The 16,307-nt window shown below is 36.9% G+C and overlaps 1 long non-coding RNA gene across 1 annotated transcript in view; it reads left to right on the top strand.

The window, feature by feature from the left end:
• Positions 1-14,954, top strand: part of LOC145723033 (uncharacterized) — a 15,985-nt gene extending 1,031 nt beyond the window's left edge. Inside the window, exons 2-4 of the long non-coding RNA XR_014147750.1 lie at positions 610-729; positions 9,618-9,764; positions 14,559-14,954. This is a non-coding gene — a long non-coding RNA (uncharacterized LOC145723033). The remainder of the gene's footprint in view (positions 1-609; positions 730-9,617; positions 9,765-14,558) is intronic.
• The last annotated feature ends 1,353 nt before the right edge of the window (positions 14,955-16,307 follow it).

The following is a 16,307-nucleotide window of genomic DNA, read 5'->3' on the forward strand; positions in this document are numbered from 1 at the left end:
GAAAATAGCCAGATTTATTTTCCATCCAGTAGAGAGCAGCCAAAGCCCATGATGCTCTTGTAAAATCCATGCCTCAGAATTCCAGGCACAGGACTGTTCACACTGTATCATTTCATCCAGGTCCTAGCTGAGTAAGGGCCTTCTAGAACACTGGCCTTGTTTCCCGTATACCACATTCCTTCTCACACTTGTCCTTTGTATTAAATAAAACACATATATCAATTTATGTGGAAGTTTATTTGCACACATATGAAGACATATGTTGAGCTTGTGGCCAGTTGCTTTAAACAACCTATAGGAGCACAAACTATGGTGTTAGAATTTGTTAACATAGGGACAAAGTCATAGCATGAGAGTTGGGTAAGCTTAGAATTCCTGGAAAGAATACCCTAACCCAAGTGCCACCAGACAGCCAAGCCTTGTAGTTACCAGCAGCTAGTGTGTGACATCTTCATGGCAATATTAGTGACATAGAGAGATCTTTGACTGGTAGACAAGCCAAGGAAAAATGAAACTAAGAAGCATAAAGAGAAGATCAGGTGGTGTGATGGAATATGCATGTGAGGCTCAACCAACTTCATCTTTGCTTTCACCGTTTCTGCTTTTCAGAAAAAGCATGTTCCCGGAAGATAGCTCTGAAGGAGGGCTACCAAGAGGCAGCACCTTGAAAATGCACGTGTTGTCCTATTCTCTGATTAGCCTCCCTGACAGAAGCCAATCTGTAACTGAGTAAGTGCACCTGGAGATGAACAATGAGGTGTAATAGGGTAGTGGTAGAATGAAAAGTTTATATATATATATATATTTTTCTGGGGGGGGTGTCTATATATTTGGGCCTTGAAAAACATGTTCATCTTTCCTCTTTATAAAATTAGTGTGCATTGAGGGTAGATTCACAGAGTGCATTAAAAGGCCTCTTCATTTACGCATCAATGACACTATTGATCCCTCATCAGTAAGACATAGAGTTTAAGGCGATTTTTTCCCCCCCAGTAGTGATGTTGCTACAGATGGCTGCATCCTGTGATTTGGCCATCCTCACAACCAAAGTCATACACTTGAATTGGTAGATCAGAGTTAGGTATGTAATTTGTGGCCATGAAGCAGACTGGAACCAACTACCTCACATGCGGTGAGCTTGAATGTCAGCCTAATCAGCTAGACTTTTGCCAGCTGAACTAGTGTATCACAGGGACAATTGTTACAGATACTTTGTTACCACTGTTAACGAAGTCTTGTACTTTTATTTAAAATGTATGCATTCATTGAAGTTCAAACTTTTGTTGCTGAGGAATTAAAAATATATTTGAATTTGGCAGTAGTATTTTTCTTAAAGTATCAAGATTCCTCAACAAATGAAATAAGAACTAGCATTTTTTTAAAGATTTTATCTATTTATTTGAGAGAGAGAGAGCATGAGCAGGGGGAGGAGAAGAGGCAGAGGGAGAAGCAGGCTCCCCACTGAGCAGGGAGCCCAATGTGGGGCTCGATCCCAGGACCCTGGGATCATAACTGAGCCGAAGGCAGATGCTTAACCGACTGAGCCACCCAGGCGTACCAGAACTAGTTTTTGAGCAAGTCTGCAGATACCTTTTTCCATCGATTATGAAATTTAATAAAAGTTTTATTTTCTTGGGTAGTGTTTATTAATTAAAAACAATGACTTTTTAAAAATATAATTTATTCATACTCTAAGTGGATTAGTAACCAGGTTAATTTTATTTTAGAAACAATACAGGGAGACATGTCATCATGCCTCCTTGTGTCTACACTTGAATGAGACCATGCAGTGTAGTGACAAGAACTAGGAATTCAGAGTTAGGAGATCTGGCAGTCCCGTAACCTAAAGACCTTTATGCTCTCAACACGCCATACTTTCCTCTGCACAAATAAGAACCATAGTCAGTACATATATAAATAGGGCAGATTGGGTCCTAAGTATCAGTGACAACAAGAGATGGGTTTGGTGAGGTTTAAGTCCCTGTCACCTCCATAATTTACATCAGCCCTTCAACCTACTCTTTGATTTGGATAAAGGATATTTTGCCCTGCCTTGTTCAAAATATTATATACATGAAGCCTCAGAACAAGTCCTGTAGCCCCTCTTTCCAATCAGATTATTGCCCTAAGCCATTTCCACAGAGAAATAATTCTGAGGGTAAAGGCGATGATAGAGTTCAATAGGAAGGCCATATTCCAAACCTCAATCAGAGTTTGAAATTGAGCTTTGGGGCCATCAGCCCATCTCAGGAGAGGATGAATGCACAGTTTTGATGTGAGATGACATGGATCTAGGCCAGGCGGGGGCTCTGAGACAGAGATAAGGACTAGAGCCAAAAGACATTTCCAAGAGAAAGGCTGGGTAGGTTTGGTACATGGGAGAACACGTGGCACAGAGAGAGGAAAACACAAAGGTGATTGCACGTTTTGGGGTCTATGAAAGGGATCATTTTGTGGAGAAGAGAGATGAATCCTACTCTAGACACGTGGAAGACTGCGTGGTCCTAAGGTATCTTAGACAAAATGTTCTTTAGATTTCTTTAGACATGGGTTGAAATGCAATGCTGGTCAGATTATAATTGGAGACATAGATTTAAGTGTAGATGAGAAATAACTTCGCTCATCCTTATCTTTTCTTTTACTAACATACTTATAATTCTCTTTGTTCCTTTGACAATAGTAGGAGTTGGGATTTTTGCCATTACTTTTAGTTTAATCTCTTGCGGTATTTAACAATGTTCTCTAGACATGAGGCCTCCTACACCTGACCATGCATATGTCTACAGATGATTCAGGAAGCATGTTTCCAACCTTTTTAGGTAGGCTGTGCTGTTTTTTCTGCCCCTAGAAGTTCTTGCAAAGCTTCATGGTAGGCCTGGCTGGTATTGGAAATCTGATGAGAATAAAATCCAAGAAAAACCTAAACAAATCTCTTTTACACATTGTATAGACACAGGAACCAGATAAACACAATAATTTTAAAGATTTTTTAACAGTTTATGCTGCCATCTAGATGTAATTATCTCTGATCTCTGGGAGCCTAAATTTTGCATTTAAATGGTATGAATAGTTTATTCTTTCCAGCAGATATTTGATGAGTTCTACTATGTTCTAGGCAGATTTCTAGGAGCTAGGGAAATAGTGTAGAATAAGATGAATACTACACTAATTTACATACCAGGGGAGTAGAGAGCAAAATACATGTGAACCAATAAATGGAAGGTGATTTTATTTATTTTTTTAAAGATTTATTTATTTATTTTAGAGAGAGAGAGAGCAGGAGAGAGAGACGGAGGGAGAGAGAATCTCAAGTAGACTGTGATTTACACAGTCAAGCAGCACAGCATGGAGCTGGATGCGGGGCTCAATCTCACAACCCTGAGATCATGACCTGAGCCAAAGCCAAGAATTGGATGCTCAGCTGACTGTACCACCCAGGTGCCCCTGGAGGGTGACCTTAGATAGATTTAAGGTTATGAAGAATAAAAAATGGGGTATTGTAATGGAGAGTTTAAGGATCTTGGGTTTAATTTAAAATGGGTAGTCAATAAGGAGGTGATTTTTGCATTTGGAGCTGAAAGATAAGACTATATTAGTAGTGTGAGGACATGGGGTTGGCATTCCAGGGAGAGTGAAGAGTAAGTGCAGACTCCAAGGTGGAGACAAAGTTGGTTGTTCAAGGAACGTAAAGTAGGACAATGTGGCTGAGGTGGTTGGAGAAGAAGAGAGGCAGAAGTATGGTTGGAGAGGTAGTCAGAGACAGTTAGGTATGCCTGTGGGCCATGGCAGATGATATAGATTTTATTCCTAGTGCAGTGGGAATTTATGCAGAAGAGTGAGATGTAGCAATTCTAATTAATCATTCTTTTTGTAATAATACTGTTTTTCAGTATGTGTGCATCTACCTTTTTATTTTAATAAAAAGTTTAAAAAGTTTCTGTGTTCTCAAATTTTTATATTAGAATATTCCAACATCAGGGTAGAAACATACATATTCTAGTTGGAATGTAATTGATCCAGTGTCTTCACAGACAATATAAGCTTGTACTTAATTGCATATTTTGTTAACCCAATGACACTATGTGGGAGAAGTTAATCTCTGCTAGACAGTTCATCTAGTACCGTAAAGACAGAGATAGGTCAAGATAAAAACATGTTTTCATTAAATAGTGTATTGTTGACTAATCTCTCTGAAAAATCCAAAGCCGTGGGTGTTTTTAAAACTACAATCTTAACCTGATTGAGAATTAAAATGTTTTTCTAAAGCTGGCTCTTGAAATGTTGGGAAAACATCATTTCTATATTTTTATTGAATTTCACTTCATTCAGATGAACTCTAATATGGTTTCTACAAATGATTGACAACATCTTCCCCTTGGAAAAGCACCAACAAAAACACTACTTTGCCTTTAGCAATTTTTTTCTTAAACCTTTGCGTTGGGTTGGAGCTGACATCTTACTATTTAAATTTGGGGAAGTATGCTTTCTATTTGAAAACAAAGTGTGCTGAGATTATATTCTCTTTTTTGAAGTCTAGAGAGGATTTTATGTGTCCTTGACTGTGTTGTGGGTGTGTGGGGTTCCTGGACCTTGAAGAATCTGCCTGGTAGTCTCCCCTGAGTGGGAAGAGTATTCTTGGGGCCATCCTCTGACCTTCTTCACCTTGGACAGGGAAATAAGATGGGACTAGATGGGGCTTAGGTCCTTGGGGGTGCATTTATGGCAAGTTCTTTGCTTGGATTCTTAAGAACCTAGAGGTGAAAGGATAAAGAGAAGAAAATGACTATTTATTCTCTATTTCCAGTAATGAGCTCAGAACAGCTTGAATGGAACCCTAAAGGTAAAGAGTTTAGTCAGACCAGTTAGACAAGAATTGTATCATACATAATGTCTCCTGAGATTCATCTGCTAAGTTTGAAGTTTTGTTCCATACATATGTGTATTCAGTTTTCCTCATTCTCAGGAGTTACGTTCTATAAAATTGCTGTGGACACTGATTTAGTGAATACTAAACCATTGCTCCTGGGCAAAATTCAGGGTTAGGTTCCCATGGGCTTCTGGTTACATTTTTGTCAACTGATCAATAGATAACCTTGTTTTATGTGTCTTTATATCTAGATATCTTATTTAATATATATTATTCGTTCATTAACATTGAATTCAGAGCCAACAGCCTGAGGTTTTCCCAACACATATACATTTTCTCCATAAGGTACATCCCAGGCTTTCTGCATTTGAGAACACTAGATAGCACTTCTGCACTACTCTTGGAGTCCATTTTTTAAAAAGATTTTATTTATTTATTTGAGAGAGTGCGAGATGGGCAGAGGGAGAGGGAGGGAATCTCAAGCAGACTGCCTGCTGAGCACGGAGCTTGATCTCACAAACCTGAAATCATGACCTGAGCTGAAATCAAGAGTCCGATGCCTAACCCACTGAGCCACCCAGGCGCCCCCTGGTGTCCATTTTAAACAGCGAAATTCCTATGTAATAGCACAAAAGGATGAAAAACATGGCACTAAATAGACTGTGACAAGGACACTTGTTTATAGTATGAGAGCTAAAACAAGAAGTTAACATATACATATTGACATTTTATTTTTTCTCATCAAAATGAAAAGTGTCAAACAGTCAGTGAAAGAATACCTAGAAAGTGTCAGTTCCCTTCCGTAAATCACAAAGCATGCTAGTGTGTTTTTTTCTCATAATGTGGGAGAGAAATTCAGAAATATCTCAAATAGATTTTTCCAGCAAGAAATGAGAGTATATTGATTTATGAGTCTCCATCTACAACTATTGAGGATATAATGCAACTGAAGACAACTTGCTTTTTAACGTGGTGGTTATTTTTCTCTTAAAATACAAATATGATTTCATCCTCTATAAATCAATAAAAGTGTGGGTTGGTTATTTTTTTAAGCTTTGTAAAAAGGAAATTGCATCATAATAGCAGTCTTCAGATACATAAGAACTACTGTCAGCATTTAAACCACAAATGGGATATCAAGACCTTAAATTATTGTTTTCAGGTCATTGTAAAGTTATGAAAAAAATTTGGGATGATCCAAACCAAAAATATACAAATAAATCCAGAAAACTACATATTCAATTGTTTTTATCTGGGCAGTATATGGAAACATTCTTAGGAAGAAATAAGTTGGTGGAAACATGTAATTTTGACTTGTAAATTTGCAAATTATAGCCAACAAAGAACACAAATTAAACCCAACAAAGAACATAATAGCAAAACATAATTCATTTTTTGGAAAAGACCAGCACTTTGTAGGATTACTTGAATAGGAAGCTGGCATCTAAAGCATGGTGTAATGAAAGGAACATTGATTGACTGATAGGAGAGGGGGATTCCAGGCCCAATTCCGCTACTGATTAGTGGCATACTGTACTTGGGCCTAGCATTTAGCTCCTCAGGTTTTGGCTTTCTAGCCATCAAATGTGGAGTCTGGACTACACAATCTCTAATATCTCAGCTCTAAAATTTTCTGAGGCTCCAGTACAAAACACCTATAGTAGACATTCGTTTATTTGAATTCCAGAACATTGCTCAATAATTCATAATGAATAAAATAAAGTAATAGAATAATTCTAAAAACAAAAACCAAAAAGCTCTGACTATGGCAGTTATATAATTTGTCATAAAACCAGAGCATTTTTTTTTAAAGATTTTATTTATTTATTTGACAAAGAGAAACACACAGTGAGAGAGGGAACACAAGTATGGGGAGTGGGAGAGGGAGAAGCAGGCTTCCCACTGAGCAGGGAGCCCGACGCGGGGCTGGATCCCAGGACCCTGGGATCATGACCTGAGCTGAAGGCAGACGCTTAACGACTGAGCCACCCAGGGGCCCCCAAATCAGAGCATTTTTGAGAGGGATGCTAAAATAATTAAAAATATATTAGTTTTTGAGATTGACTAACTACATATATATGTATTCATCTACTATCAAATTGTTATTATATTAGTTGATCTGTCTTTTTCAAAAACTATGTTAAAAATCAATATTCTTTAAAAAAATAACAGTACATAAAAGCAATGTAAAACAATTCTTCATATTGCTTATTTTAATTTTAAAAATAGTATATGTAGAATAAGCTATTCCTATGCCATATTCAAAATCAGTTTTATTTTAATCCATATCTATCTATCTCTAATACCATGCCACTGGTATTTTTCCAGTGAGTATATTTGCTATTGCAATACTTTTTTTCATGACATTGCATGAAATCTTGCTTGAAGTTAACATTTCGTAGTTAATAAACCTGAAAAGTTTTTTACATTAGACTTTTCTCTGCATAATCTTCTTAATTAAGAAAATATTTTCTCTACAGATGCTAAGTTACCTGGAAAGTTTCACAGCAAATTCTTGTTAAATACAGAATATCCTCATTTCTATTTTTTAATTGAAATGTGTAAATATTTCAACCCAAATATTTTCACAGATACTGGTTTTTATTTTAAACTTTAATTTCCTAAATAAATATTTTTAAATAAAAATAATCAAAATGCATGTTTCTGTTTGTAATCCTTTTGATTTTCTGCCAAATTTAGATGCTGCAAAATCATAAGAATATACATATATCCAGTTAAATATAGGAACTATATCAAAAGATTTCTCCCATATAAAGATATTCCAAAGAGAAATTATAAAATTTCGAAGTAAATTTTGTGCACTTTTGAGTTGTCATCATTTACTTGATTCAGTTCCTTCTGTGCTTTTATAAGGAGAAATTTTGATATCTTCCCAATTACAATTTTCATTAAGTGCAATTGGTTTTCAATAAGTGCAATTGATTAAAATCTTTAAATTCTATTTGTTTTGGTACTCCATCTGTTGAATGATTTGATGAAAGATTTCTAAGTAATTTTGAACACAGTGCAATAGAAATATAAAGGACTCATTGGCAAAATGTTTCATTTGAATTGTAGAATACATCGGTTTATAGAATAATTCTTCAAAGTTCCAAACATTTTTAAATCTAACATCAGTTAGTAACAACAGTGGGTAACAGAAAGTAAAAGTGCTTTTTACCAGGCTGAAGAAAAAAATTTTTTTTGTATTCAATATCTGCTTTGTAACAAAATTTTGAGGTACAATTACTCTGTGAAATATATAAAAATGAATAAATTTTTATATATATTTTATATAAAATTTTATATACATAAAATATAAAATTATATATATTTATATAAATTTTAACAACTACAGTTTGTGTTTAGACTGACAGAATCTTGTTTGAGGACAATTGTGAATTATGACTGTGTTGCAATCAATTCTAGGTGTATTTCTGCGTTTTTGTTTTTTAGTAAGAGAGTATTTTTTATGCCATTATGCTCTGCTCCAACAAAATTAATATTTGTATTACCACAAAACCCAAATAATTTATCTTCTGTGTTAATCTTTTTAAATTAATTTACAACAGCTTTTTTTTTTTTTTAAGATTTTATTTATTTGACAGAGAGAGACACAGAGAGAGAGGGAACACAAGCAGGGGGAGTGGGAGAGGGAGAAGCAGGCTTCCCGCTGAGCAGGGAGCCCGATGCGGGGCTCGATCCCAGGACCCTGGGATCATGACCTGAGCCAAAGGCAGACGCTTAACGACTGAGCCACCCAGGTGCCCCTACAACAGCTTTTATAATAATATCAGAGAGTTTACCTTTAATAGAATGAATTTTCAAGTACATTGCTTTTACTCCATGATGACACTAATCATTTTTTAAACCTCTCATGATTTATCTATCTGTAAAGGTTTTCCCTCTGCTAATGGAACTGACACATTAACAGCAGTTGTTTCAATTTTCTGTATGTTAAAAACAAATGAACAAACTTGGAATCTAAAATGCAAAAATGAACATAATTAATTTAGAAGAATAATCCATTTGATCTGAAGGAACAGGTCATGCTTCTAGAGAAATGGATGAACATATCTTCTACAACTACACATACTATCTTTTGGCACAGTTATTAAAACAACAACAACAACTAACATTTAAAAAGATAACCATGGGGCGCCTGGGTGGTTCAGTCTGCCTTCAGCTCAGGTCATGATCCCGGGGTCCTGGGATCGAGCCCTGCATCGGGCTCCCTGCTCAGCGGGAAGCCTGATTCTCCCTCTCTCCCCCTGCTTGTGGGTTCTCTCTCTCTCTCAAATAAATAAATAAAATCTTAAAAATAAAATAAAAAGATAACAATGCTCCTTCAGTGTATGTGTATCTTTTGGTTTGCTGAAGTAATACTGTCATGGCCTTTATGGTGGATAGTGACAGTCAAAGAACATCTTATGTATGGTACACATTTATTATAAACTTTCTTGAGAAATAGTAGCTCTACATTTTTTTATTTCAAATGTACCTTCCTTTTGCTGACCTCACTGTTGTGGAAGAAGTTTATTAAAAAGTCATAAACAAAGCATTACAGCCAAATAAATAGTTTCAGATTGCGTCATACAATAAATGACCACGAAGCAGCAATTGCATTCAGATTATTCTGTCTGTGTCCCATGGCCGGGCTTAGCCTTGATTTCTTGCATATGTTGTTTGTATCTCCACCCTCTGATGACGCTAAATATTTTCCACTGACCTCACCTACTGGTGGCCTAAGGAACTGATGCATCTTGAAGGCGGAAGCGCCAGCCATGGCATGGCACACCTAGCTGGCATGCTGACTTCAGAGTTCCTCCCGTGCTTCTCGAAGATGAGGAGTGACTAGTCCATGGCCTTTCCTGCGCACCGCTCGAAAATTCCATCGGTAAGCACCCTGTAAGATGTCCTGGAAAAGTGACCTATTCATTCCTCACCTCAGGAAATAGTTGAAAAAAGAAAGATGGTAGATTCTGGCAGTGTTTAAGATCTCTGTGGGCTTCACGTGTGTCTGACACACAACTCGTTAAGGGATACCTTGGCGGAAGTTAGAACTACCAGGTGGAATACCATCTAACCCAATCAAGCTAATTTTAATGTAAATTGTTAATAGTCTTACCTGGTTAAAACAAACCAACCAACCTGGGACAAATACTTAATCAGGAAAACTGACATACATGGGTACCCTAAAAACAACTAAACTTAATGGAATTTCACCTTACTGGAAGTTTGGAAACTATAGCAGTTCTTTTTTTTTTTTTTAAGATTTTATTTCTTTATTTGAGAGAGAGGGAGAGCGCGCAGCAGAGGGAGAGGGAGAAGCAGACTCCCCGCTGAGCAGGGAGCCCCATGCAGGACTCGATCCCAGGACACTAGGATCATGACCTGAGCCGAAGGCTACGTTTTTGTGTTATTCTTGAGCTTAGTCATAGGCAGAACAAAAACAAACTAGAGTTGTGTTCTTATAAGACTGTAGTAAGAATTGTATATGTAGGAAATTAGTAGTTTCTTACGCTTATCAGGGTTTAAATAAATGTTATTTTTAAACCTTTCTATCGTGCTGACTAGTTTTCTTACGTTGTTAGCAATTGATTCCCTTATCTAAGTCATATTAGAGTATCATATCCTAATATAACACCTTATACTCAGCACAACAGGCAAGACCAAATTAACTACACACGGACCTTGTCTTCAAGAACTTTACATTCTGGAAGGAGAGATAAAACGCATGTTTTATATTTACACATGAAGACACATACTTGCGTACTTGACTCATTGATTTTTTTTATCACTACTCATGTCATCATTCTTGCTGTTGGCTACCTCCTTTATGGTCTACCTGGTATCTTGGTTGTTCCACACTTGACTTCCTTCACTCCAGCCACCAACCACACCAGTCACCCACTCCTACAGTCTTTCCTGTAACTCTGAATCAATAATGACTATGTAAACTCCAAACTCTCAGTTTTAGGAATCTGAGTCTCCAACCACTACCTCCTCTGCATCCGGCTCACTTATTCCAGTAACTCCTACACCCACAATTTCTCACCCCTCCAGGAACTCGCCCCCTTGACTCTCTTTTTCACTGCATAGCATCCTTTTTATAGTTCAATTTCTTCCTTACATTGAAGTCCTTGATTCCATGTCCATCACTGTAATCACTTTCTCATAAATGGTCTTTCTCCTGTCTTACTTTACTATATTCACCCAGAAAATCACCAGCCCTGGACCCAACTCGCTGGAGAAAATAACTCTTCTCAGTGGTCTCACATGAAATTAATAACCTCAAATCCTAGACGGTCTCCAACACTGGCTAGCAGTCCTTCATTCTTCTACTAAATTTCTGTTCCCACACTCTAAGAAAGTTATTCTACACTTTCTCTTCTTCACACTGCTCCCAACTCTAACATTTGACCTTAGACCATATGTCTTAGATCACTGCTAAGTTGTAAACACTGATAAGACCCACCTCATCTCATCACCATATCTTCAGACTAACCTGCATTAATTCTGAGATACTTGATTCACCTCCTGTTAGGATAAGAAAAGCCTGTGATCCTACCTGAGGACAAACACTCTACTTTTGGCTACTCAAGAATTTGGCTCATGCAATTATCGTTTCTTGTTCTCTTTTTCAACTTCAATTGCTCCCTATATTGGATGGTTTCTAAAGACATATAAAAATGCCTTAATATCTATTATGTAAAAAAAACCACTTATTTCAAATTCTTGTATCATCCCATATCTCTATACTTCATAGGAAAAAAAACTTCTCAAAAAGATTGTGCTTTTGTTCCCCTTTCTTGCCTTTCTATTCTTTATTTTATTCCAACCAGGCTTTCTTCACCAATCCACAAAAATACCCACTTTTAGGGTAACGAGATATTCTGAGATATTCTGTCTTGGCTGACACCACAGTCTCCTGGGTTCCTTTCTACTCCACTGACTGCTCCTCTTCATTCTCCTGGGCTGGTTCCTTGCTCTGGGCCAGACATCAAATGCAGAAGTTAACTTGCAGCTCAATTCTGAGCCCTCTTCCTTTTTTTTTTTTTTTTTTTGTAGCACAGTGGGAGTTTCTGACCTTGCATCAGACTTACCTGGAGCATTTGTTAAAACACAGAGTCATGGGGCCCACTCTCAGAGTTTCTGATTTGATAGATCCAGATGGGGCCCAGGAATTTGCATTTATAACAAATTTCCAGGTAATAAAGGCTGATACTGCTGGTCAAGGGGCCACTCTTTGACAACCTCTGGCTTAGGGAACCAATTAAGCTGAATGCTTTGGAATCGGCCTAGCTTTCAATCATACTTCCACCTTTTATTATCTGTGCAACCCTGGGCAAATGATTTACTCTTTGTATTTCTCAGTATGTTTATTTGTAAAATAAAGACAGTACAAGTTGCTAGCTCAAGTGTTCTGAGAATTAAGTGATATAATCCCGTGATTACAATACTTTTCTGAAAACTGTTCTTCCTTCTTACCTCTCTAAAATCTTTTTTCTGAAAGGTAGCAGGGCTGTGTTTTCAAAGATATATATTAGGCCAGAATCATACTCTCTCCCCCATCTTGTCATTCATGTGCACCCAGAATAAAACGTCTGGCCCCATTCCAGATCACAGTCTCCTTGCTTCATCATGCATCTACCATATTGGTCTTTTTTCTGCTCTAGGAAATGTTCCAGTTACCCCTTACTGCATAACAAACTTCTCCAAAATTTAGTGGCTTCGAACAACAGCCATCTTACCATTCCTCGCAAGTGTATGGGTCAGGAATTCCAGTAGAGTTTGGCTGGATGATTCTTCTGCTGTCCATGGTATATTCAGTTGGCCACTGGCCTGGGAAGATCACAAATAGCCTCTCTCACATGTCTGGAGCCCAGAATGGGCAGCAGGAAGGCTGCACTCAGCAGGGCCTCTCTCCATCTACTTCTCCTTGTAGTCACGGGTCCTTCTCCCTATGTTCTCTCCAGGAGGTTTATTAGAGGTTACATGTCTGCAAAAGGCTCTAAGAGACCAGGTGGAAGCTGCCTTCTCTCCAAGAAGCTAGCCCGGAGCTGGCACAGCCTCACTTTTAACACACTCTTTGGTCAAAGCAATTGCAAGAATGTCCAGATGCAAGGGGAGGGAGAACAGATGCCACATTGCAATGGAAAATTGTCTACGAATTTAATCCACCACAGGCACACTCCAAAATAATTTCTGAGTGCCTTTCATACTTGTTCCTTCCTTCAGGAATTGTGCCTTTGAATCTTTTCATGGCTGGCTTCTCACATCTCAGCTCAGCCATCACCTCCTCATTACAAGAAAGCTTTCTGACTGCCTTAATATGCTTCCTTCCACTATCATTATGTACTCCATCACCAGTTTTATTTTCTTATGAAATTACCTTATTTATGATCTTCTGCCTCCCACTGGAATGTCAACTGTGTAAGAGCGAAACTTTGTCTTTCTTGTCAACACTATGGTTTAAAAGCCTAGAATGGTGCTTGACACATAGAATTTTCTCAACATATATTTTATGAATGAGTAAATTAATTATGACTACATAAGTCATTTATAGATGTATAAAGAAAAATTTATAATTACTATACAAGTGGTTTTGTTATTATTATCTGCACTTAAGGTTTCTGAGAATAAGGAGTTTACGTATGTATGTAAAAGACTTATTTTTTCCTCTAAATGGATTCCCTTTGGGTTATGGATGAAACTGACCTATCAGGTGAGAAGATGATATTTTCACAGTTATGTAATGGTATTTTTTCTCTATTACATTTTTGGAATACATTGATTTGAATGACACTCACCTAGAATTACTTTTTGCATGGGGGAATAAGGATCTTTGGAGAAATTATGCAGATTTTTACTCTCTTTCCAAAAATAATGTCATAAATTTCAAACCAAGTTAAAATTAACACCCATACTTATTAGGTTTTTAAATTTCTTCTAGCTCTGTTAAAGAAAAACTTATTAGTTTCAGTAAGGAAATTGAGTCTTTTGGTATAAAAAGTAATTCTTAAAAAGCAGTACAAATTGCATGAAAGAAATTGGAAAATGGTTTCATGTTTTTTCAACATAAACAAACATTTGATGATTTCTGAGAAAATAAATTTAGATTTTATAGAACCAGAAAATGTTTGGAAAATATTTTAAGTTGCTTAGCCTAACGTGCATCTGATTTCACCTTTCCTTTAGTACATCCAACATTTTCAAGATTTTCTAAACAACCGAGTAATAATTTTGGGAGCAAATTTATAAATAGGAATTTTTTTTTTAAGTTCAAGACCAAACATTGGTAAACAGAGAGAGAAATCATTTTTATGCTTTGTGATATAGCCAGAATCATGGCAAAATATTAACTTTTTGAAAGTTTTTCTAACGAAATAGATTCAAGGTTTTTCTTTTCTTTTTCCTTTTTGTGGTTCTTCTAGTGGATATTTCCTTTCTTTATTCAATCTTTACTCCATTATGAGTGCTTATACTCCCTTGCAAATGGGACTCTGATTTTGCACATAGTTGAGATATAGTACATATTATTTTAATTGAATAATTATAAAAGTCCCTACAAAGGTTTTAATGTGTTTATAGCAGGACTTATCTATATGCTGGTACAAATATTAGAAAATTTAATGTGAAAACAGTCTATTTTTTTACTTATCCCATTTTTCCATCTTTATTCCTTTAGATCAGGAAAAGATGAGGAAGTAAAAAGGTACAAAAGCAGGAAGAATGGGGACAAATCTAGAATAAGGGAAGAGAAAAATTAAAGCTAAGTGGAATAAAATAAAGCGGGTGACCAGCCTCGGTAGTAAAATGTGTATGTTAGATTTTTCAATTCCCTCTAAAGATTTACTCTTTTTTATATTCATGTTCATGGCTTCCTGTTTTGCAAATAAGGAAACTGAGGTAAGTATTCTTTAACCATCTCTTTGGTGCACTCATGTCAGGATTCTTGAGCCTGCTTGTCCTAAATACTGCAGTTTTAAGGCCCCCAGAAAGAGAATGACACTGCAGTCATTATGGACACATCATGTTAATTTTGATTTGATTAATTATTGAGAAATGGACTAGTGAGCTTATGTTGTGTATTTTATTCAGTCCTTTAGGAAAGGCAAAATAAGTATAATGGCCTCTGTCTCAAAGAATCGGCAGTCTAATGCAGAAGTCAAGATTAGTACATAGATGATAGATAACACAGGTTGTAGTTGCAGAGTAACTGGAAAATTAGTCCATGGATTTATCTGTTTAGTATACAGATAATCAATAATATTGAGGAAATAGAGGGAACTGGGAATGAAAGAAAGTCAATGGGATCCTAGAAAATTTGAGCTGAAAGATATTAACAGGCATATAACAAATTTTAATAGGATCTCAGAGTTGGAGGGGAGCTAAGTCATCTTAACCTTTCTTCTTTTTTTTTTTTTTTTAGATGTTATTTATTTATTTGAGAGAGAGAGAGCACGAGCAGGGGGAGGAGCAGAGGGAGAGGGAGAAATAGACTCCCTGCTGAGCAGGGAGCCCAACGCAGGGCTCGATTCAAGGCCCCCCCCTGGGATCATGATGTGAGCTGAAGGCAGATGCTTGGACTGAGCCACCCAGGTGCCCCAACCTTTCTTCTTTCTGATCTCATAAAGCATTCTCAGCAAATAGACAACTAGTTGTATGAGTTTTCTAGGACTGCCATAGACGGGGTACCATAGACTGGGAGCCTTAAACAACAGAAATTTTTTTCTTTCAATTCTGGAGCATAGGAGTCTGCAATCAAGGTGTTGGCAGTTTTGTTTTGTTTTGTCAGGTTTCTCTCCATAATTTATGGATGGCTGTCTTCCTCCAGTGTCCTCACATGGTCTCCCCATTTGGCCTGTTTGTTTCCTAACCTCCTCTTTGTATAAGAACACCAGTCATATTGGATTAAGGCCCACCCTGATGACCTCATTTTACTTCTTTAGAGAAGTTATATCCAAATACAGTCCCCTTCTGAAGTCCTGGGGATAAGAACTTCAACATATTAATTTGGGAGGATAAAATTCAGCCCACAGCATGAGTCTTAATTTCATTATGAAGAACTTGAACCCTTAGACATGTTTTTTTTCTAAGTTTTTTTGTTTTTTTGTTTTTGAGCCCTCAACCTCCTCTGTGAAACTTCTACTCAATTATCCTGTGTCTCCCCCATTTCTGCAATGACCCAGATATCTGGGCCCGGCCCTGTGATAGACATGTATTATTGCCATGAGGAAATAGAATTTCATAGAACTGGGATAAAATTTAAAATAAAATTTAAAATAAAATTTATTTAGAATAAAAGTTGTTGAGATAATAAGTAATGGTCTTAGAATTTAGATAAAAAATTTAGATCTGATTGCCAATTACAGGTTGTTGTGTGCGTGTGTGTGTGTGTGTGTGTTTAAAGAACATGTCTAATTCTGTTTCTAGT

This window comes from Leptonychotes weddellii, chromosome 8, assembly GCF_054177405.1.
Source record: "Leptonychotes weddellii isolate Sample4059 chromosome 8, ASM5417740v2, whole genome shotgun sequence".
Taxonomy (NCBI): Eukaryota; Metazoa; Chordata; class Mammalia; order Carnivora; family Phocidae; genus Leptonychotes; species Leptonychotes weddellii.